General features: G+C 48.6%; 1 long non-coding RNA gene across 15 annotated transcripts in view; it reads left to right on the plus strand.

The window, feature by feature from the left end:
* Positions 1-24,774, plus strand: part of LOC101787993 (uncharacterized) — a 260,957-nt gene that overhangs the window by 15,529 nt on the left and 220,654 nt on the right. For 14 of the 15 annotated variants that reach the window (XR_010041635.1, XR_010041634.1, XR_010041632.1 and 11 more), the window contains exons 2-3: positions 6,898-6,978; positions 10,129-10,216. This is a non-coding gene — a long non-coding RNA (uncharacterized LOC101787993). Of the gene's footprint in view, positions 1-1,753; positions 3,616-6,897; positions 6,979-10,128; positions 10,217-24,774 lie in introns of those variants that run through there. The other variant, XR_010041644.1, reaches the window with a different exon arrangement.

The following is a 24,774-nucleotide window of genomic DNA, read 5'->3' on the forward strand; positions in this document are numbered from 1 at the left end:
GAAGAATGTGGCTACTCAGAGAAGCCAGAGGAGGACACAGGTCCTGGGAGGGTGAGCCCAAGTGTTCCGTGTAGAGAGTACTAAAGGGCAGGAATCACGGAAGGGGCACCTGGCCTTGCAGCGCAGCCCCAAGCATGCTTGTGGGAGCCGTGTCAGAAGGGGTGGAGGGCACTGTGGTAAGGACTGGAGGGGCTGGCCCAGGCGCCCTTTCTGTAGTTACTCTCTCTGTAGTTACTCGGTGAAAACTTAGTTTTCATCTTCCTAGTCCTTAGACCCAGGGCTTTTGCACTGAGCAATATCCCCAGCCCTCTTTTTAATTTTTTATTTAGAGATAGGGCATTGTCAAATTCTGAGGTTGCAGTCTCAGTCACTTTTGTTGTTGATGGAAAATATACCTGACACTTGCAATTTAAAGGAAGAGAGGGTTCATTTTGGCTCATAGTTTTAGCAAGTTGAATCCATGATGGGTGGAAAGGCATGGTGGAAGGGCCTTGGAGGAAAAAGCCTGCCCACATCATTGTGGCCGGGAAGTAGAGACAGAAGGGAGGATTCTGGGTCCTGCCCCTGTGAATTGCCTCTTCCCGCCACGGCCCACTTGCTAACAGCATGTTCAACAGTGGATTCATCGGTGGGCTGATGCACTGGTGAATATAATGCCCCATGATCCAGACACTTCTAAAAAGCCTCACCTCTGAAAGCCAGAGGCTTCTGGGGACTTTTTTTTTTTTTGTTCCAGGAATTGAACTCAAAACCTTGTGCTTTCAGGCAGGTGCTATGCCACTGGGCTATAGCCCCAGCTCCTGGGATCAATTTTTTTGGTCTTTTTCCTTTTTATCGGTACCTGCAATTGAACCCATGACGGCACACTTGCAAGGCAGGCGCTTATGCCGCTGAGCTAAACCCCCAGCCCCATGGGATCAATTTTTTAAAAAAATCTAAACATAACAATTGCCTAGGCTGAGCTTGAACTAGCAAACTGCTTGCCTCAGCTTCCCAGACTATTTATAAGCATATAATACCACACCTGTCTCTCCTTAGGTACTCTATAGTCTGGGACTCTTGGTTTCGCTTTAGTAACTGCATTGTGATTGTGAGACTGTGACTATGAATTTATATTTTGTGTGACCAGCTCTTAAGGATAAACTAGGGAGAACCCAGTATCTTTTAGTTTGGGAGGGGAGGCTGAGAGTGGGGAGGTCCAGTCTGGCTCCCCTGGGGCAGGGCGGCAGTAAAGGCTTTCTTCCTCTCTGTTTTTTTGTACTGGGAATCAAACTCAGGGTCTTGTGCTTGCCAGGCAGGCCTCTGTGTTGCTGAGCCATGTCCCTGGCTATAGTATCTTTTAGAAAGGAGAGGAAAGGAGGAGCAAGTGAGGAAAAAGAAAAAAAGAAGGATAAAAAAACATGGGTACTGTGGTAAATACCCACTGTCCCAGCTACTCCAAAGACTGAGGCCAGAAGATTGCTTGAGCCGGGGTTCGAGGCCAGCCTGAGCAGCACACCAAGACTCCATGTCCAAAGAAAGACAGGCAGGAAGAGGGAGGGGAAACAAAGGAAGCAAAGAAGGCAGAAAAGAAAGGTGAAAACAAACCCAACTGTACTGTCACAAGCTGTAAAGACAGCAAGAGGGCTGCCAGGTACCTCTGCCTGGCCTACAGGAAGCCCTGGGCTCGGTAACTAGCACTTAGAAAAAGAGAACGCGTGATAATGAAGTTGGATAGGCCGTTACAGCCGTTTTGTCATTTTCCCGTCCATCCCCCAGAAAGGAAGAGGTTATTCATCTCCTTAAAAATACATTTCTGCTGGGGATATGGCTCAGTGGTAGAGCACGTGCCTAGCATGGACATCCCCGGCACCAAAAAAATACAAGTAAATAATAAATAACTGTCTCGTTGAGCACGTACGCTGAATTGAGTGCTGTGCTAGGCCAGGAGACGTAAGTGAAGCAAATATCAAATATTTATTGACTGCTTATGCGACGTCATGTCCTGTGTTAAGCACTCCGTGTACATCCTGCTGCCAAGGACAGACTAGGACAGGGACTGTTTGTCGGTGCGGCTTTTTCGACTGAGAAGGAAGGAGGCTGCCGAAGCTCCGGATGGTGTGGTGCCTCACTGCAGGTCCCTGGTGATCACTGAGCAACCTGGGCGCAGCCTAGGGGGGCCCTCCTCCCCCCAGCTCCTGAGGCTGCTCCTCCGGGGGACGGTTGGTGGCTGGATGACTCAGGACGAGCTGGCCCTGTGCAGCCCCACTTCTCACATCCCATCCTGTCCTTGGCCTAAGGAAGGACAGTGTGTAGGGGACGGATGTGGGCTTGGATAATAGTGCCGCGTCACTGCTGATCAGGAGCCTGCATTCACTTCCTCCCAGCCACCACCTGAAGCCCGTCACAGCTACTGTCCCTGGCAGGACAGTTCCAGCCCTCTCAGCCCCACGGAAAGCAGCTGGAGTTTGTCTCCAGAACCAAATACGCATTTCCTTCTTGTGCTGGGCTTCCTCAGCTACCCGAGAATGCAGTCCCTTTCTGAAGTTCTGTCCCCAGATACCCAAGATTTCCCCTATGTTCCAGAGAGAAGGAGGAGCCCGCTTCCGTGAGCTCCCGCTGGGCTGGATGTCGAGGAAGCGGTCCAGTGACCTCTTTCTTCTATTCTGAGCTTAGGAGGAAGGGGCCATGCTGCCAGTCCATGAGTCAGCAGGTCCGGGACTGAACACTGTCCAGGTGGGGAATCAGGAGAAAAACCAGCTGAAGAGTCGGTCTGTCTAATCTGGCAAGCAGAAGGCTTGAGCGCTTGTGGGGTCCACAGAGATCTAAATTCAAGGATGCTCATTGCCACATTCTAGGGGGAGCAACTTAACTGCCCATCTGCAAGGGGCCGATGAAGTCAGCAAGGACAGACCTCTCTATAAAGGAGACTTGTGCTGCTATTAAGTGATGTGTCATGCCCATTAGGTATGGCTGCAGAAAGGTGCTCAAAACTGTTCAGTGACTAAAGCAAGTCGTAGAACTTGCATGTGTGTTGTGTGTGCTTCTATAGATGGAAAGGATTTCTAGAATACACCCAAGAGGCTGCTGCCTGGTTACCTTTTTTTCCTTTTTTTCTGTCATTTTGAGACAGGATTTGCTCTACAGTTCAAGCTGGCCTTGGAGATTCATGGCAATCCTCCTGCCTCAGCCTCCTGAGTGCTGGAATTTCAGGCATGTGCCACCACATCTGGCTTGGATACTTCTGAAGAATAGAAATTGTGTGGGGGAAGAGTAAGAATGAGGTTTGGATGGGGAGTCAGATTTTCATTCTTCACTTTTACATCTTTTGCACTTTAAATGTTTTTTTAGACAGGCAGCATGTGTTGCTTTGACAATAGAATGATCACAATTCAGTGGGAGAAAGAAAGGCTTTAGACGGTTCACAGACCAAAGGCAGCCAATGAGTCGGTCCTGTGCTGAGGGCAGGAGAAAGACAGAGTGGGGCCTGAGATAATGGACGTGTCCCAAGACGCAGGAGGAACTGGCGGGACGTCACTGTAAGGCCGCTCGGTGACAGAAGACAGTGAAGCCAAGACCCACGTTTGACTCCAGGGAGAGGGACTGGATGCCTGTTCTGACAGCGGGTAGCATACAGTGAGTGTTTAGCTGTGGAGCTGAGCGGTGTACAAACTCCCTTACCTGGCATAATCTCATTTCATCTTCCCAACAAGCTGACAAGGTAGCACTGTTGTTATCCCAATTTATAGAGGAGTACCCTGGGGCTCAGAGGATTTAAATTGCTTGCCCAGATGCACTCACAAACAGACACACTTTTCCACCTACCAATACTGTGTGATTGTAGGGCTGGGATTTAACTCATGTGTGCTTCTGAAGGTGGCTTTCCTATCACTTGCTGAAAGTTACTGTATTGAACTGGTGTGTGTGTGTGTGTGTGTGTGTGTGTGTGTGTGTGTGTGCGCGTGTGTTGGACTCCTAAGGTGGCCTTACCATCAGGAGCCCCACCCAGGCTGTGGGAGGAGGCTGACACTGATCTATGCAGACTGCGTGGTACCTTGGAGGCACCTGTGAGAATTTAATTGGGCTGCAAAGAAGACAAACACTGTTTGAGTTTTAAAGTTGGAGAGATCAGCAAGGCCTAAAGTTGTAGATGGAGGTAAATTGGAGAAGGGAAGATTTAAATTGGATCTGCAAAGATGAAGTGGATTAAGGGAGATAGGAGGAGAACATTCCAGAGGAGAGAATGCACAAACTATGTGTTAAATCCGCTGTCTTCTTTTTGAGACTGACTCATCTCTCGTTTGACCAGAGGGAGCTGTGTGTGTAAGTGGTGGGTGTGTGTGGAAGGAAAACAGAGAGTGTTAGAAGTGATTGTTAAGATAGGAAACCGGCAGAGGAGTTACAGCTTACTGTGAAAGGAATTTAGGAACCTCAGAAAGTGATTGGACAGTGAACAGATGGATGAAAGTGAAGCTTCTGAGATAGGGGAACACAACTCCCGACCTACTACACATTCAGAATGAGTTCTTGTTCTCTAAAACCGAAAAAAGAATTTTAGGAACAACGGAGGTTAAGAGTAGAATATATTTATTGAGGGAAAGAAAGCTTCTGCCCGAGAGAGACAGAAGGGGTCCCTAGCGGGTTGCCAAGGACTCTGCCTTTTCCGGAGATTTTTATAGAATAAAACCATGGGGTGAGGCGGGCCTAAAATTGGGGAAAACTGGGAACTCACAAGGCAGATGGGCATGAGGTGGGACAGAGCTATGGTCATCCAATAAGGTTAATTGTTCAGGTAAAATTGACCAAATCGGGGACAAATGGGGAAGCGAGTCATGTAGCAATTGAGCATGCTTTAAGATCAGTGACTCTTCCTATAGGGGATTGGAATGGCGACTCGAGGTTTCTCAAGGTGATCCAGACATCCTTAAAGGTGTGGTCGCTTTGTTTTGCCTTCTGTCCCGAGGTCTGGCCCACAGCAAGGGGTGTGTGTCTCCTCCAGGATCACTAGCCATCCAGTCCTTTGTGCTGGCTTCTTCAAGGGCCCAGCCCTGTCTGACTACCTACAGTATTTCTAACTAGCCCAGCTGCCTGGAACACTTCCAAGAGATGAATATGAGAGGCCAAGGTGACTTGGAATGAAGGAAGGGCCGTGTGAAAGCCCAAGCACAGGGTGATGGAGGTCAAAATGAGAGGACCAGCAAGAGGAGTATGAAAGGATTGTCAGTGTGAAAGTTACTGAGAAGGAAGAGGAGGCCACAGGACTTCATACTGAAGAGGGACAGAAGGAAAGGGACCAGGGTCAGGGCCTGCAGACTCCGGAGCATCAAGTTCAGGTGTCCAAAGAAGCATGGCTACTCCTGGGACGGGGTGGGGAGAGGGTGATGGTTGGCCTCCGGGGTGGCTGGCAATAATGACTGAATTTGCTGTACAAGTCCCCTATTCCAAAATGGTAAAGACAGTAGGTACTTTTTTCTGCTAGTTTTCCTTGTAGAATAATGCATAGATCTTGCTTTATGTGGAGCAGTTCATTCATTCAGCAACTCTTTGTGCTTTTCTTGGTGCTGATGATGCATGCTAGGCAGGTGCTCTGCATTCAGCTACTATTTATTAAGCTGTCTTTCCTTGGGGTCTGAGTGTTGGGAAAATAGCAGTGAGGAGAGCAGAACTGGTACCTGCCTTCAAAGGAAACGTGTCAAACAAAAACTTAGCTGGATTTAGTGATACACGCCTATGATCCCAGGCTTTGGACGGCTGAGGCAGGAAGGTTGCTGTGAATTCAAGACCAAACTGGGTTACATAGTCAGTTTGAGACCAGTTTGGATTGCATAGTGAGACCTTGTCTCAAACACACACACACACACACACACACACACACACACACACACACACACAAAAGGTAGCATTTCTTTCCTCCAGGGCAATCTTTTTCTTTAATCAAAAATCTGAAACTAATGAGGACATTTTGCAAACACTTTATTGTAGATGATAATTCAAACAATCATGACCATTTTTTCCCTATAAATATTTTCAGAGTGGCACTGTGGCTGTGTATTCCCAGCCCTCACACATGACATGGAAGACTTTGGGAATGAGGCCGTGATAATCCTGTCTCATGGGTATAACAAGGGGACCAGTGCTAGTTGTTGTGGGAGCTCGTTGAAGACATAGCCACCCAGCCTTGTAGGGGTAGACATTTCCCTGATGAAAATGATGACTTATTTTTCTCAGCAGTGTCACAGATGCAGGCGTGGGAAAGGGGATAAATGGTCTGTGCAAAAGGAGCTGCTAGTTCAGAGATCTGGAACCTGGAGTGGGTTAGCTTGATGGGGAGGCAGAGGTTGTGGAGTCAGGGAAAGATATGCAATCTAAGACTTTATACCTAGCAAAATGATCCAAGAGTGATGAATGCCAGATGTTCAGAGGTGTACGCCTGCAGCTCTGCTACTTGGAAGGCTGAAGGGGCTGGGGATTTAGCACGGTGGTGTAAGTGCCTGCCTGGCAAGCAGATGGTCATGAGTTTGATCCCCAGCACCAAAAACAAAAACAAAAAAACACAAAACAAAACAAAACAAAAACACAAAACTTAGAAGGCTGAAGCAGGAGAATCACTTTAGCCCAAAATTCAAGGCAAGACTGGACATAGTGAAACTCCATCTCAAAAAATAAATTAAAAAAAGAAAGTTATTTTCAAATATGTAAGGTCTAAAAAAAAAAAATCTAGCTCTTGTGGTTTTGTTTTTGTCTTTTTGACACAGGGTCTCACTGTGCAGTTCAGGCTGGTCTTAAACTCACTTTGTAGCCCAGGCTGGTCTCTGACTCACAATGATCCTCCTGCTTCAGCCTCCTGAGTGCTGGGATTACAGGCGTGTGCCACCATGCCCTGCTAAAAACTCTTATCTTTTCTGTGTCTCTTTCCAGGTAACCAACAGAGGACTCACACAAAGAAAACCAAGAACCCAAGCAAGAGTAAGACCAGATGAAAAGAGCTACATGGCTCAGGTAAGCAGGGGCTGGACCGAAGAGGGTTACAGTGTAGACTTCTGATCCATATCATTTTCCGTCTCTCCTTAACTCCCTTCCTTCCTTGGGTTGGGTGGGGTGGTGGGAGAGGGGGCTCTGCTAGGGATCACGTCCTGGGTCTCATACATTCTAGCTGAGCATTCTGCCTACCACTAAGCTACATCCTTATGTATACTAAAAAAATTACTGAAAGTAATAATGCAATGATATTCTAAAATATTTTCCCCCAGTTTTGAATCCCAAGGGCCTTTTTGAACATTGTGATTACCTTTCACCAGAAACAATCGTTTCATTCCTATGTTCCAGATTTTTCATTCCTTCGAAAGGGATGCTGTTGCTTTTTTAAAAAATTTGAGCGGGGTGTGGTGGCACACTCCTGTAATCCCAGCACTGTTAAGGCTGAGGCAGGAGGATCCTTGCAAATTCATGACAAGCCTGGGCTACAAAGTGAGCTCAAGGCCAGCCTGAATTGCATAACAAGATCCTGTCTCAAAAAGACCAAAATAATAATAATCAAGTAAAAAAAAAAAAAATTCGGGAAGCCACCATAATACAGAAGCTGAAAAATGTATATAGCTACAGATGCACCTCGATTTATGATGTGTTTACATCCCCATAAACCCGTGAAAGTTGAGCATGCGTGTTACACACCTAACCTACCAGACATCAAAGCTTTGCCAGTTCCTGCGGTGTGTCGGTGATACATGGCTGGTGACGGTGACGACGTGGCTGGGGCTGCTCTTGCCGCTGCTGCCCCACATCATGAGAAAACTGTTTTGTTTACCGCTAGCCTGGGGAAAGATCAAAATTGACAATATGATATAGTTGCTTTTGTACTCCCTTCCAATTGGAAAATCATAATGCAAGCCATAGTAATTGGGGCCATCTTTACCACGTAAGCATATCTGTTCAATTTGGCAGGGCCCCCAGGAGGTCCTAAGGTTAAGGGGAAAAATGTTTTTTGACAGGGTTCCATTGTGTAGCTCAGCCTGGCCTTGGACTCATCAACCTCCTGTCTCAGCCTCCTGAGTGTTAGGGGATTACAGGCACGGCAGGCTCCACTGTGCCTGGCAAGAGATGACAGGAGTTTTGGGGCCTTCCTAGGTGGCCAGAGCCTGTGGAAATCCCTGGACAGCAACGGGGAGAGGTGATAAGGGACCCCTGTGGAATTTCAGGCACGCTTTGCTGGGCGTTCTCCCCTCCATGGCAAAGGTGATCCTTGGAGAAAGGGCATTTCCACAAAGCAGGGCTGCTGCTGCTTGAGACCCCAGCTGGCAACCCCGGGCCTGCCCGCCGGTGCACTTTTAAAATGCAGTCGGGGAGAACACGGTATACCCAAGCACTTTGGGCAGCCTTAGCCACAGCTGTACTAACGCAGCATGTGTATGCGTGTTCGTGTGTGTGTGTGTGTGTGTGTGTGTGCTCACGCCTGCATGTGCTTGTGTTTGATCAGAGAGCTACAAGAAATTTACAGGCATGTTATATTTTAGAAAATCATGCTCAAGGCCAGAGCAGGGATCGAGGTGTTTCCTAAATCCAAAGCCAGAGAGAATCTTTTATTTAAGGTTTCAGCAATAGACATCTTTTTTTCCCAAAAATCTACATTTTGAGCACATTGATAAAAAGCCTGCATGCAAACCAAGCTGAACTTTATGATGTTACTGGTTTTGCTGGCCAGAAAAAATCGCTTTCCAGTTCCCCATCAACTAGAAGAAATGCTTCCCCTGCCCCCCACCATTTGGCCCTAAAGCAGCAAGTTTTAAATAGTGCTGCTCTGAAGCTGTTGGCTGGTGACCTGGAAAATTCCTTTTGCTTTGTTATGCTGTTAATGGCCCATCAGTTTAAACCTCCTATCCCCAGAAACTTTCTTTTTTCTAACTAGATTGGAGGAAGGGGGAGCCACAGCAGGGAGAGAGAAGGAGGGGCTGGGTGTGATGGTGCACACCTGTAACCCCAGCCCCAGGGAGGCTGAGGCAGGAAGACCATCACAAATTCAAGGCCAGCCCGGGTTACACAGTGACTTTGAGGCCCCAGTGAACTGTAGAATGAGACCCAAAACGAACAAACCAACAGGAAGGATTGTCCTTTGAAGGAGAAGATTCAAAGGTGGCCAAGCCCTGGGTGGGGAAGGAAGGAATTTCACCTGCCTGGATCTATCTGTGTAGCTGGTAGCACTCAAACATATATAAATCTGGACTTCACGTAACGGTGAGGATATTCCTTCATTCTTTCCCCTTTTCCTCCTCCTTGTCCTCTTTCCCCCTCAGTACTAAGATTGAAATTGGGGCAGACTATGACCAATCTACACGCCCAGCCTTATTTTTTTATTTTAAGACATAAAGTTTCACTAACTTGCTCAGGTTGGCCTCAATCTTGAAATTCTCCTGTCTCAGCCTCCTGTGTAGGCTGGATTACAGCTGTGCACCACTACTCAGAGGGAAGCTGGTAGTTTTTGAATGAGATAATAGCTCAACCACAGAGGATTCTGGCAGACAGGACTGCTAATGTCAGAGGCCAAGTAGGCTAATAGGTGTGTAAATACCCTTGAACTTTGCTCTCTCGTTCACCTTCCTTATTCTCACTTGTTTGGTAAAGATTGCAATTGCTGAGAACCTTGTATTGTTAGCTACAAAACTAGCAATTAGATTTACTGTCTGTCCCAGGTAAGAGTAGGGCTGGCAGTAGCTCTGATGAGACCAAACTGAGCTTAGGAAGTCCCACCTGAGTTTTCTGTCTTAATGCATGCTCTGAACCACGACACGACACGCCTAAGAAAACAGGAGGAAACAGGACAGCCAGACATTTCACCTTCTGCTGAAGATTCAGGTCCTGCGTGGGGGTGCCTGGCTTCTAGCGGGAGACTGATGGGCACACGGCATTATGTACAGCCTCAAACTCTCTCTTAGGGATTTCTGCACTCTATTCTGACCACCAAGCACTATTGTTTCTCTTTGGGGCTTAGACTGTCAGATTCCATTTCTCAGCTTCCAGAACAACACACAGACATAAAGGGAAATTAGGAGCCCTGAAGACCACCGTCGGCCCATCATGCACACCACTACTAGCACCGCTGAGTAGAAGCTGCAATATTGTCCCCCCTCACATGAGTTTTGTCATCTCTCATCTCAGCTGCAGCCAGCAGCTCTCACTCGGATCGGCCTGCTAGGACCCAGGTGTGGCGTGACAGTGGAGGACTGGCGGAGAGCTGCTTGACCAGGTAAGAGATTCCCACTGGCCCAGCAGGCTGGGCAGGCTGAGGTGAAGCAACCGTGAGAGGAAGGAGATCCAGGTGTCAGCTGCAAACTCAGAAAAGATGACAGAGCTAGGGGGCCATCCACCCAGAGAGGGTTCAGATAGTCCCCTTAGGTATTTACATGATCATTGGTAAACACAAGCACTGTTTCTAATCCGCACACGGCTATTGACTGCAATTTAGACACCGATTAAAAATACTGTGAAGAGGGCTGGGGATATAGTTCTGTGGCACAGCACCTGTCCTGAGTTCAATTCCCAGTACTGAAAACAAACAAACAAACAAAAAAATACTGTGGAAATAAATACAGAGAAAGTACAGTGAAAGTGTATCACAAAAAGCCCCCCTTTTTGCGTTCTACCGTGTATCTGCCCAATTGCTGTTACTTTCAGTCTGGTGTGTGTGTGCGCGTGCAGTGCGTGGTTGCAGGTATAAATTCACTTGCTCACGTAGTGTTTATGTGACTGTCAGTGAGAAGATCTTATTCAGACCCTTATCAACCATGGACATCTCTCTGGTGCACATAACTCCCTTTTTAATAGCTACATACTATTCCACTAGAAGACAAGATCATCTTTTCTTCTGATTTCTGCTTTTTATTATTGTCCCTTGCCTATCCTGGCATGAGAGCCAGGGAACCTATCCTGGTGTGCGCCTAGTTTTTTGAGTCTTGGCTCAGAGGACACACAAATGGAAGAGTTCAAAGGGAAGGGCAGTGGACTGCCCCATATGGGAGAGTGTGGAGGGCGGAGGAGTGTATTCTGTGCTGGCCCTTCCTGAGGTATATAGGAAATCCTTTCTCTTTCTTATGCTACCAAATGGCTTCTCCCTCTGGCGAAAGCTGTGCCTTGGGTTTATGGGAATCATCTCTGAAATGACCAAGAGGGTCTCTGCAGAGGGAAATACCATACGAGGCTGTTCTGTCACTTGGCACCACCACCCCGGGCAGCTAGGCTGCCTCAGTGCAAGATGCAGGGACCATCCTGGCTTATGGCACCCCACGCTCCCATCTCGGTAGCTACTCTTGTGTTCACCAACCCCATCAGGTCACCAGAAAGGCACCTGGCTTAGAGCACACTGAGCTGGCTTACCAGCTGTGTGTCCCTGAGCAAAGCGCATAACCTCTGCCTCCCTTTCCTTATCTGTGAAATGGAAATAATAACCACCTAGCTTGCTCCACAGAGGTTTTACTTGTAACTTGGAGGAAACGTACATGATGCCTGCTCAGGGCTTGGTACCTCCGATACCAAGCACTCAGTGCCCACCTGTGCTGTCTTCAAACCCAAACTTCAGATCATTCAAATATGTGGCTCTTAAACCTGTCCACAAGCTAAATTTGCCTCTTCCAGAACCTTCCCGGAAATGCCAATGTCTCGGCCCTGTTGCCAGGGATCTGAGTGGGTTGAGTTTTGCTTTGCACCCAGATTGAAGATTCCTGAAGGTGTGGCCTTCTCATTTCCCAGGTCAGAAGCCTCAGGCCACAGGATCCAAGCAGGACCCAGGTCTCACTGTCCTGTGTGCCAACCTCCCAGGCTCTCCTGGTGGGGAAATCTGGCCCTGGAGATGCTTTTCAGCTGGGCCAGGGCACGTGCAGCCTGCAGTACGTGTGGACCCCTCAGCCTAGTCCGGGATGCGGACAGGCGCCTCTCACCCGTGGGCCTCGGCTCCGTCACCTCTGACTTCTCCCTATACAGCTGCTGTTCTAGAATAGGATGCTCTTTTATCATGGCATTTCTGGAGTTGAAATATTCCTGCCCACTGGCTTAGTTTTGAAGATCTAAGTCGCCTTTCTGGGGACAGGGACCGTGTCTCTCCCATTCCTGTTGGGGGTGCCCAGTATTTAGTAAAAAAAATACTCATTAAACGATTGAATGAACGAAATCCCAGGAGGGCAGTAGAGTATTTATTTTTTATTTTTCTGTTCCTACCCATCTGCCATCTGATTTTCATTACTCCTACAGCTCGGGAAGTCATCTCTCTCTCTCTCTCCCCCTCTATCTATCGCTGCATCTCTGTCTGTCTCCCTCCCTGTCCCTCTCTCTCGGCTTGGATAAACTTCGTGCGCGGACGTTGACATTTTAACTAAACCCACTCTTTGGGGGGCTGGAGAATTCGAGCGGAGGCAGGGATGCAAAGCCCCCGGAGTCCGCAGCCGGAGCGGGGGAGGAAGGGAGCCTCCTGCGGGCGCCCGCCGCCCCTCGGCGGGAGCTGGCCCCGGCTTGCGACATCTCCCGAGCGGCGGTGGCCTGGCGCCCTGGGGCCGGGAGGGGCCGGCGCGGGTCTCGGGTCGCGGCCCGCAGCCCCGGAGGTGGCGCCCTGGGGCGGGCGGAGGGGCTTCTGTGAGCCGTGGGGGAGGGGCCGTGCGTGTCTCTTTAAGAGCCGAGCGCCGCCCCGCCTCGCAGGCGCCCGGAGCCTCACAAAAGAACAGGATGTTGTTGATTTGTCACCAAACCACAGAGAGGAAATGATTGTAAATTTCCTTTAAACATCCCCACCGCGCTCCGGCCGCCCCCGCTTCCGCCTCCGCCGCCCCCGCCCGGCCGGGCGCAGCGGGGCTCGGCTCCCGCGGGCACGCGCTCCCGCCGCCTCCCCCGCCCCGCGGGCACGCGCGCGCCCGAGCCCAGCCTTCCGGGGGCGCGCGCGGGCTGGGGGGGGGGCTCGGGCGGCCGCGCGCCTTCCCCGCGGCTGCTGCGCGTGTGTGCGTGTGTGAGGGGCGCTGGGCCTCGGCGGCCCCCGAGCAGGCGAGAGCCCCCGCGCCTGGGCACCGCTGGGGGCTCCGGAAAGCTCGCTTCCCTCTGCGGGGTCGGGTCACCCCGGGCCTTGTGCCTGACCCGCGACCGCCTCGCGGCAGGAGCGCTAGCGTAGACCGAGGCGGAGCTGGCCCGGCCGCTGGCGTTGGGAAGTTGAGAGTGACAGGGCGGAGGCGCAAGGCACTTCTCCGGGAGCGTCCAGCGCCTGCGAGGCGCCCCCGGTTCCAGGTTCCACCTGTGCCTTCCTGGCTCTGCCTCTCCCGGCCCCACCTTCACGCTGAGGGTTCCGGGTGCTCTGGCCCCAGCGCAGGGGGCGCCGGCTCCCGCAGGGTGGCCCGGGCCGAGGGTCTGGCCTGGCCGCGGTCTAGACGAGCACTGCCTAAGCTGTACAGAGTGTTCTTTTCTAAGCAATTAATGCTTACGGCAAGCACTGGCTTCACCAGGCTGCTGGAATATTAAAAGAGGCAGCTGGTGTCCTAGGCACAGTGCTGAACCGAATTAAACCTTGCGTTTATCCCGAGAGGCAGACGTTTGCTGTTCTCTATACAGATGAGGAAACTAAGGTCCTCAGCTGGCTCACAGGGCTGAAGTAGAAGACTCATGACTCTTGAGGAACAGTAATCACGTTCTGATTACTGCTGGAATCGCTTTTAATAAACTTTGTTACTGGGGTAGTGGGACAGGTGGGGAAGGGAGCAAAGGATGTTTGCAGTTGTCTCCTCAACCTCCAGGGAGCTCTGGGCCTGGCCTCACTTTGGGAGAATAGAGATTTGGGTGGCTGATACACTACAGCTGGAACCTTAGTTCTTTTGAAGCTATTCCACTGGGAAAGTGGGGTCCTTTAAGAACTTCCTTGGTGCTGCCTTCCTTCCCTGGCAGACCCTGTGTTCAGATTCCCAGCTCCAGGGGGCAATGGGAAGAGCTGGTGAGGTGTGGGGGTGACTTTGCCTACTAGTGGGGTCATATATCAAAGCTAAAGCTATCATGGACTTGCTCGGGGCCTTGCACTGTGTCCAATGCGGTACCTGTATCATCTCATTTGATCCTGACTCAAAAAGTCGGAACCGGGGCTGGGGATTTAGCTCAGTGGCATAAGCACTTGCCTTGCAAGTGTGCTGTCTTGAGTTTGATTCCTGGTACCGATTAAAAAAAAAAAAAGTCGGAACCACGTGTGATGACTTCTGTCTGTAATCCCAGCACTCTGGGAGGCTGAGGCAGGAGGATCAGGAGTTCAAGTATAGCCCTAGCAATTAACCAGATTCAGTCTCAAATAAAAAAGGGCTAGGGATGTAACTCAATGAAAAAGCCCTGAGTACAAGCCCCAGTACCAGGAAAAAAGAAAAAAAGAGTTAGTTGATACCTAGCAAAGTTGGGCACCCATAAATGGTGGAACTGAGCTCAGGTTTGTCCTCACAGGGTCCTCTGTGTCCCTACCAGAGGAAGTCATCCAAGTGCAGTTGCTGGCCTTCAATTAGTGCAGAAAGCTGTGCAGTCCTCAGAGCCTGTGGATTTTAGGAGGGAAGTGTGGTGGCTCTGGCTCCTCCAGCCGCACCTGTCTGTAAGTCCTGCTCAGCTCCAAGCACTTTTGTTGATGGATATCCAGAGCAGACTTCAGAATCTCTACCTGTCCTTTTTTGCTTTTGTAGACCAATCACTAGGTCCCCAGGGCCCTAGCACTTTGGGAGGAGAGCTAAGAGAGCCATCGGCTTCTTTCCAGCCCTCAGATGTGGAGCACAGGGCACCAACCTGCCACCCCGTGCTAACCTGCAGGCTCCAAGCAGGCTGGCCAAGCTGAGCAGTGCCACCAGGAAGAAAATCCCCATCCTCCACCACTCAGTTCTGGGGAGGCAGGATCCAGAGGGCAGATCATCTGATAGCTGCTGATCTCCATTTCCTGGCCTGTGAAGAACTTTGGTCTCTGATGACCCTTCCAGCCATTATAGGAAAAATAGCTTCTGTTTATTCATTCAGTTAATATTTATTAAACACTCATTACATGCCAAGCACCACTGTTACAGGTGTTAGATACAGCAGTCAACAAAACAAAAGTGGTGCCCTGGAATCCTTTTAGGTGAGCAAGGACCAGCGCCCCCATAAATAATAATCACTATATATGTAAATATATGCACACGCATATCTGTAAATATATGCATATGTATGGCTGTGGACAAAAATAAAGAGATGCAGTGTTTATTCACAGGGGTGGGGGCCACTGGTTTAATTGGGGTGGTAAGGAAGGCAGGCGCAGAGAGGGATAATAAGGGAAAATACAAGGAGTGAGCCACAAGCTTTCAGGAAGAAGCTTGTTTAGAAGATTAGAATGGCAAAGATAAAAGCCCAGAGATGAGAGTGTGTTACATAGCATTTACGTATCAGACACTGTGCTAAGTGCTTTATGTTGTTATGAATTGAATCCTGTTATCATTTTGTTGTTGTTTGGTTTTGTTTTGAGACCAGATCTTGCTATGTAGTTCAGGCTGACCTTGAACTCACTATGTACTCACTATGTACTCCAGGCTGGCTTCTAGCGAGGGGTGTTCCTCCTGCCTCAGCCTCCTTAGTGCTGGGATGACAGGTGGGCGCTGTCACACCTGCCTGTTTTATTACTGTTCTTTGAAGTCTGAGAGATGAAGCGATTTGTGTAAGGCCACATAGCTGATGGGTAGGAGAGGTGATATTCAAATGGGATCTCAATCATCATGCTGCTTCCTAGTGCCAAGACTTTTGCTTTAGGCCTGGAGCTGTTGGTACTTAATTCAGAATCTGGTTCTTCTGATCTCTGGAGTTACGTGTCCACAGCGTTGAAGATGACTGGTGGTGCTAGAATAGCTTGGCTGTCAGAACGCAGAATCTGAAGTTTCTTTTTATGAGTGGGGAGAAGATAATGTGTTTGATGCTGGAAAACCCCATGTTGTGTTTATGGCAGAAGGGGGAAAAACACATTCAGATTAGTGTAAACAGGAGAAATGGGAGACCGAGGCAGTCTGAAGCCCTCCGCCCCCTCCTTTTTTTAATTTCCCCATGATAGGCTCCAACACAGTGTGTTGTATTATACATCGATAATTAAAACGCTTGGATTAGTGAACTGAGATTTACAGGGCAAACAGGAACCAGAGGAGAACACGACAGTCATCTCTCTTATTTGCAGGCAGATATCCAAATTGCCACTTGCTTACATTCTCTTCCTGACACTATCACCTACTCCGCTTAATTAGATCCCCTTTTCCAGACACCCGTTCAGCCTGCTGATCTGCGGAGTTTGGGAACATGCTCAGTGCTTTCCCACCTCCCGGAGAGGTGAGTCAGAACACAGAGCAGAACGGGGCAAAGCAGGATCCCTCTAGGGTCCCTCTTGTCAGGCACCCTGCTGGTCTGGCCACCAGCTTCATCGAGTAGGAATGGGAGCTGAACTCAGGGCAAGATGGGTAGGGGACACCCCTTTCCACCCTTGGTTTTTTTTTTTTGAGATAGGGTCTCGGTAAGTAGTTCAGGTTGACCTTGAACTCATTGCCAGACTGGCCTCAAACTTCCAGCGATCCTCCTGCCTCAGCCTTCTGAGTGTTGGGAGTACAAATGTAGGCCGCCATACCCAACTTTCCATCCCTCTTAAAACAGTTTAACACTAAATGGTTGTTTTTTGTGGGGAAGGGATGGTGAATTTCCCAAATAGCAGGCCATCTTCATAGCACCTTCCAAAACCAGTACTGTAAATGTATATTTATGTTCAAAGTGTTGTTCTAAACACTGGCTTTGAGGGGTGGTGGGACAGAAATGAATAACGTGTTATTGAATTGATAGCCTAGCAGAAAGGATGATCAAAAATGGCTGATGAAGTTGGATATGGTAATGTATGCCTATAATCCCAGCATTTGAGAGGCTGAGGCAGGAGTATTGTGAGTTTGAGGCTAGCCTAGTCTACACGGTGAGTTCAAAGCCAGCCTCAAGTACATAGGGAAACTCTGTCTCAACCAACAAACAAAAAAAAATGGCTGATGAAAATCTTTGGCCAAATGAAATTGTTTTGGCCAAAATATGGATTAAACACCTACATGTCAGTGGCCAAACAACCCAAATGGACTGTATTACCTGGATGAGGGAGGCTTCTGGCAGCAGATTTCTTCCTAAACAGCATAGGAACTATGCAGAAAAATGCAGTAGGGAAAGTGGCTCAGGGTTGCTAACAGCTTTCAGGTTAAATGAAGAGGCCAAGCACATCTGTAATCCTAGCACTCAGAAAGCTGAGGCAGGAGGGTCCCTGTAAGTCCAAGGCCAGTTTGGGCTACAAAGTGCGTTCAAGGCCAGCCTGAAGTGTCCAGCAAAACTGTGTCTCAAAAATAAAATAAAAAATTGAATGAAGACAGTGTTGTGTGGCAGACACTAGTGTCAGATGCTGACCCTGGCTTTGACACCTCCCAGCTGTGTGACCTTTAATTTCCTGTGACCAACTGATTTGAACCTAATTTTTCTCATAAAGAAATCAAATGAGAAAAAATATGTAACACACTCAGGGCTTGTGTTGGCTGTTATTAGTGTTCGGTGCTCAGAAAGGGTGATGGGGGAGCTGAAGCGGCGGCTACTGTTGGGAAAGAATAGCTCTTGCTGTTGCCTGTCTTTCTCTACAGAATTCCTGGTCAAGCGTACACTAAGAAGATGCAGGAGTGCCCATGACCTCTCGCAGGCAGAATTCTGATTGAGAGGATTTAGGCACTGGCTTGGTATATGGGATAGAGGTTGGAGGAGGAGATTGTTAGTATTTTGCATTCAGTTTTCAGAATTATTTTCCACATGCTTTGTGTTCACGCAGAGAGTTCATGGCAAGCCCAGTGGGAGGCCGGGGCTGCCCACTTGACAAACGGGAAAACAGGCACCGGATGTGAGTGCCCGCCAAGGTCACCTCCAGTCTCCAGAGGAGGGCTCCTGCAAGCCTAGCGATGAGTCATGCTGGAGCGTTGCTCCGGGGTGAAATCACAAAGGAAGGGAGAGTTGGATTGATTGCAGGCAGCACGGGAAGTTTCCTGTTCTGGAGAGCTCAGACACAGTGCCTCCTCCACCTGCCAAGCCTCACTGTCCCCGGGCTGCTGAGTGACCCCAGTCCCCCAGAAGGGGCCCGATTTGGGGTGAAGGAGAGGAGAGCAGGGAGCCTTGGCATACACAGAGAATGGTAAACTGGGGAAGAAAAGGAGAAAGAATGCGCAGGTGGAAGCTTGGACTCCCTGGTCAGACAGACCTGGCTTTGGCAGTTTTGCCACCCCTTGACCAGCTTGGCGAGTTGCGTCACCTTCTCTGAGCCTCAGCTTCCTTCTTTGTCAGATGCCATCATAACAGAGCCTAAGTGATAGGGTTGTTGGAAGGAAAAAGTGAGATGATGTGTATCATGCATTTAGCGTAGCTCCTAATGCACAGGAAACCCTTGATAATGTTGGCTGTTCCTCGAGAGGAAAAGGGCTAATCTGGGGAAGGATTGGGGGCAGCCTTCCCCAGGCACTCCTGACCCCTCCTGATGCTGAGCCACTGACGTGAGATCTCAGTGTGCGTGGATGTGTGCTGTGCAGTGCTGTGGATGGAACCCAAGGCCTTGCATGTGTTAAGCACGTCCTGAACTCTGGGCTGCACCTCCAGTCTCACATGAGGCCTTGAACAAGCTCTGTCCATCTGGGGCTTTTGGAGTCAGAGTAGGGGTCAGGAACTTGGCTTCTAGCTTAATTGGGAACAGCAAACAGGGCGAGACAGATGTCTAGTGTCTCCCTATTCTCGCTCACCCTCACTGGTAGTGTGGTCCAGTGGATTAGTGGGCCTGGAAAGGGCCCCTCTCACCCCTTCACACCCCGTTGTCACTCTGCCTGAGACTCATGATGCCTCCATTACTGTTGCTTCTGTGGAATGAAAATCGGGGAGCCTGTCTCTGTGATAACTGTCCAGGAACAAATCAAGTCCCACGAAAGTCCTCAGGTTCTGGCTGAACCTGCAGCCCAGCTGCTGCCTCCTCCCATGAGCCTGGCTCCTATGCCAGGAAGGTGGAGCCCCCAGGCTGAGTGCAAGCTCCGTGGGGAAAAGCAGGCCCTGGGCATTGTGGACAGCTATGGTGGGCAGGCTGTGGGGTTTGCTAAATGGACCAGGTACAAAAGCTCTTCAAGCGCCTCAGAGCATGGATATGAAATGGTAATTATGGTGGTTTTGAATTTTGAATATGCGTTTCATCCTCTAGCCTGGCTTCCTCAAGATCTCATTGAGAAAACAGGTAACAGGCGCAGCACAAGACTCACGTAGACTTGGTCCTGGATGTTATAGAGCTCTATGCTTTTCTGATTTCTACATCAATTGTCCCAAGAGCAGACATCAGCCTCACTCACCAGACTGGGCCATGGATTACAGGAAACTTGTTTGGCCCTAATATTCCAGTCAAAGCCCTCATTTATATATATTTGTGTGTGTGTGTATAGTTTTTATTAATTTTGGGTACTAGGGATCAAACTCAGGACCTTGTGCTTGCCAGGCGAGTCCTGTGCCATTGAGCTACATCCTTGGCCTCTTGTTTGTATATTTTAAGAGTTTGCACTTCTACTCTCATGCTCTCCCTCTGAACCACATGCCCTCTTTAGTTTCTGAGATAGGCTCTAAGTTGCCCAGGCCGAGTTTGAACTTGTGATCCTTCTGCTTCAGTCTCTTGAGTAACTGGGAATACAGGCATGCGCCATCCTACCTAGCATGAGCCAGACCTTTTACATGCTTTTCACTGAACCTTTGCAATGACTCTAGAAGGAGGGAATTACCTACGTTGCTTTGATGAAGAAACTGAGGCTCTGAAGGGCTGTGTGATCATAGCAGAATTGGGATTCAAATCTAGGCATGATTCTTGCCAGCTTTGTGATTGATAGGATTTTGTGTCTATTGTTTTTTATTTTTATTTTTTTCCATTCAACATTATATTATAGATACTTTCCTGTGTTTCTCTCCAGGCTTCCTAATTATTGTTTATAACCACAGGATACGATTCCCTGAACCATCATTTGTGTAAGCATTTTCTCCTTGGGGTATTTGCACTGTTTTCAGTTTTTCACTGAACAAATTTGTGCTTAAAGCTTTTCCTCTAGTCCTGTTTTTCCCTCTTCATCCCGCATGTTGGGTGACTTTTCAGTCGGAGTTCCTGATTCCCCTCCAGGGAGGGGCTGCAATGGAGCAGAGCTGTCAGGAGAGTCCCGTGGTTGAGAGCTCAGGCCTCACGGTAGACAAAACTTGTTTGGAAAAACAGCTTTCCAGCCTGAGGATGCAGCTAGGTGATAGAGCGCTTGCCTAGCTTGCACCTGGCCCTGGGTACATCCCTGACACTACTGAGAAAAGAAATCTGTGGGCAATTTAGGGAGACCTTGTCACAAAATAGCAAATAAAAAGGGATTGGGGGCACTGGGTTTAATCCCTAGTACCATAAAACAAAACAAGAAAACAAAGCCATATCTGTACTTCCTAGTAACATCACCTTAATCTTTTTTTTTTTTTTTTGGTACCAGGGATCAAACTCATGACCTTGTGCTTGCTTGAGCCACTGAGCTAAATCCTCGGCCCTGGGTTATTTAATCTTTTTTTTTTTTACTTTTTTTTTTGGTACCTGGGATCCAACTCACAACCTCACACTTGCTAGGCAGGTGCTTATGCTGCTGAGCTAAATCCCCAGCCCCTATTTAATCTTTATATCGGTTGGGTTATTTAATTTTTATCTGTTTCCTTTTCTGTAAAATGGGGCTAATGATGCCACCTCACAGAATCTATTACATGAGCTCACACATGCAAAGTATTTGGGTCTGTTGGGGGTGAGGGCTGTAACTTAGTGGAAGGGCACTTGCTTAGCATTTGGGGGCCCTGAGTTTGATGCCCCAGCACGTGCACATGCACAGGACATATTAGGTACTTGAAACCTCGATACTTAGAAATTGGGGCCTGGGGTTGTTGGGTTTGATCCACAGATGTGTCTAATTTGGCTTTTACAGTGTTTATTTATTTGGTACTGGAGATCAAACTCACGACCTTGCACTTGGCCAGGCAGATGCTGTGCCGCTGAGCTATCCCAGCCCTACAGTGTTTAATTTTTAAAAATCAGATTGCCAACATTAAAAAATTAGCAATTTTACTTTAAAACGCACATCTCTGGACTTTCATGAGGCACCGGAATGTCTGACAGCATCGGACCTGTGTCCCCACGGATGGGGACAGGCTGGGGCTGAGCCGCAGCTGCCCACTTTGGATACGATGTGTGTCCTAGGTATTTTGTCTCACACTGGGTTACCTAAGAGCAGACCCTGAAACAGCAGAACCCCGTGAGAGAGCCAGGCAAAGGGAGGAAACAAAGCCAAAGTGCGGTTTCAGGAAAAGCCCTTTGTGGGGCTTTGGAAACTGGTACTGACCCTGCTGACAGCAGGGTCGTTGGCTGAGGTCTGCTGAGCTGCTGCTGCTGCTGCTGCTGCTGCTGGGGAAGGAATGCAGCGTGGGCGTGTGAGAGTTTGGGGCTGTTGGAGGCAGCACAGTGAAGCTCATACCTGGGAGAAGGGAGTCTGACAGTGTTCTGCTTCTTTCTGTCTTTCCTACCTGTGACCTGTGTTTGCAACTCTTGCACCTCACTGGAGTGATTTCATTGATAAGGAAACCAAGTCTTGGTTTCAACCACTGATAAGGAAACCTGCCAGGGCTTGGCTGTGATGAGGCAAGGTGAAGAGCAGAGTCTTGACATTCTGTCCCTTCTCTACCACCCTAACATTTGTTTCACTCTGCTCCGTCTCATCCCATTTTTTTTCTCCCTGTATGTACGTGGTAATGCCCCAACCCACATTCTCAGGCAGATGCAGATTCAATAATACAGATCTTGGAGCATCGTCAGTCCCTCAGTGAGGAACTAGGAAGCAAGATGTTTGCAGAGGATGTAAGAACTGGTTTACTACAGATGTGGAGAGTGGGAGGTGACTATTCCGCTTCTGAGCCATGGATAGAGACAGCGCCTGAGTTTCCTCCTTAAACCTGTAAGGTTTGCAGAGGCAGCTTCTGCCTGGAGGAGTGCAGTCCTGCTAGTGACATAGCTTTGGAGGCCACAGCAGAAGTCACTGCATATTATTTGGTCACCGTGCAGAGATCCATGTCCTTCAATAGGGTATTTGCCAAAAACTTCCAGGTCTTAGAATGACAGGACAGTTTTATTTTTTATTTTTCAAATCCATTTTATTTCAATGAGAAAAGAAAAGAAATTGAAAACATGTCAGTTGGGGGGCTGGGGATTTAGCTCAGCGGCATAAGTGCCTGCCTTGAAAGCAGGCAGTCGTGAGTTCGATCCCTGGTACCGATAAAAAGGAAAAAGACAAAAAAAAAAAAAAAAAGAAAAAGAAAAAAAGAAAACAATCATTCACCCAAATAAAAGACATTTGCATTCCACTAGACAGTTTTAAAAAATAAAAACAATAAACAAACAAACACGTCCAGAAACTCTTAACTCTGCAGCTTATCAATATAAAATGAAGATAAGGATTTATGTGAATAGACCTTTTTTTTTTTTTTTGGTGAATAGACCATTTTTAAGAGGAAAGGGGTTTTTAAAAATTCATATATCTTTACTAATGGAACCACTTCCACATTCCCAATGAAAAATAAAAAAGGAGGCTCCTAAAACCTTTCCTGGAACAACTAGAAAAGGCAGGAGTTCTGAAATACAAATTTGTGGTATTATATTTGCATATTAGCAAATTTTTAAGCTTTCCAATCATCTGCTGTGGCCCCAGTCTGCTGTTGTATCATTTGAATGTCTTTAATTGATGCTTTTTCTAGCCTGTTTGTCTGCTTTCCTTGAAGTCCCATGCAACCCCCTTTGAAATCAGAGCTTCTGTGTTCCTCACCGTAGAAACACCTGGTGGCAATAGCTCTCCCTGGACTTTGGCAACTCCAGGGACTTGGAGATGTACTTATTCTTCTAAGAGTAGTGATGAGGCTCTCTAATGAAAGTTAGTGGTATCAAAGGATTTGAATCCAGGTCTGTATGACCCATAATCCATGCTGTTCTGTACTCTGCCTGAAATTAGCCCCTTTGTGCAGTGAAACACTTTGTTAGAAAGGTTCCTTGGAAGGTTACACTGTCCTTCTTTAGGGTACTTGCAATCTAGTAGAGAGTCATCACTTATTACACAAACACTGACCACGTCTTAATCCTTCTTTCACAGCTAAGGAAACTCTGAGTCAAAGAGGCCATGTGTTGTGCTTATGGTCACACAGCTCTGATGTGGCAAGATTTTTATTAGGTGGCTGTTGCAGAAAGCCCTCAACAGCCCGAGGCTTGTGTGGACCACTTACTCCTACATCCAAGGCAGGCAGGTGCAAGATGCTTACTCCTACATCCAAGGCAGCCAAGTGCTTCAAGTATCTGTGCTTAGTTCTCCTGAACTGAGTGCAGATCTTACAGCACTGGAAGGGGTCTCTGGGGTGCTGGGCCAAGAACATCATGCACTGCAGAAAGCTCAGTAGCTAATCAATCTCCCTCTCCCTGCGGGGAGGGATCCCTATTTCAGTTTACAGACTCAGGAGAGCTCCTGAGACCTGTCCCCAAATATTCTCTACTAGAATGGGCTGCTGAGGAGCGCTGCATGGTGGGGGTTTGTGCTTCTGGCTGCTCAAGCTGGAGGAAGATCTGGAGAGCGGAGGGAGGGCGGGCTGCTGGGAGATGCCCTTTCCCCTCTGTGAGCCTCTAGCTGCCTAGGGAGCTTCCTGAACTGTCCCCGCCTATATGCTCAGCTAGGACACAGGGCTCAGGCTGATGGTGTCTCCCTTGCACAGTGCTTGGGCAGCTTCCTTGAGAAATGACCGAGCTGTTGTTGGATGTATACAGTGGGTGCTCTGCACACATTCCTTTGCTCCCTCTTCCATCTCTGCCTTTCTTCTCTCCTAATTTCTGGCCAGTTGGTAAGTCCTACAAGACTGTCCTGCTGCTGTCACATCTGCAGTGACAGTGTTCCTTGTCCCACACTCCAGGGCACCCCTCCCACCCCCCCGCCCCGCAACTGTCTTGCTACCATGAAGTTCATCAGAGAGCTGTGCATCCTGAGGGTGGAAGGATGCTGGAGCGTCCACATCACATCCAGCAGGGCCGACTGTGGAGACCATTCTGTATTCTGGCTTTAGAGTCACCCAACCTGAGTGTGAATCCAGTCTCTCCCATATTGGCTGCCTTAAATGGCAAGGATATTTCTAAAACTCTCTATCTTTTGTTTCCATACTTGCAAATGGAAATGAGACTAGTTCTTACCTCCAAGAGGGTGTTACACGCAGTGGTACATGACAGCTCCTGACACTGGCAAGTGTGGATGTTGTCATCTAGAACAAACACAAGCCAGGCATGGTGGTGCAGGCCTGTAATCCCAGCCTTCAGGAGGCCAAGGTAGGAGGATCACTGTGAATTCAAGACCAGCCTGAACTATGTAGTGAGACTGTCTCAAATAACCAAACCAACTCAAACAGAAACAAAATAAACTTGAAATACAAGAGTGCTTTCCCCCTGTATTAGTTAGGGCTCCGCCAGAAACAGAACAAATAGGAAATGCATAGATACAGAGAAAGGTTTGTCATGAGGGGTTGGCTCACAATGTGTTGGAAGCTAACGTGTCCCTGGTTTGCTGTGTGTAAGCTGGAAAACCAGGAAAGCTGGTGCTGTAGGTCAACCGTAAGCCCAACGACTAGGAACCAACAGGACCAATGGTATAGCTCATGTACCAGTTTGAAGCCTGAAAATCAGTGCAGAGATTCAAGGAC

This window comes from Cavia porcellus, unplaced genomic scaffold (assembly GCF_034190915.1).
Source record: "Cavia porcellus strain 051 isolate PalLab524CR breed Dunkin Hartley unplaced genomic scaffold, mCavPor4.1 scaffold_21, whole genome shotgun sequence".
NCBI lineage: Eukaryota > Metazoa > Chordata > Mammalia > Rodentia > Caviidae > Cavia > Cavia porcellus.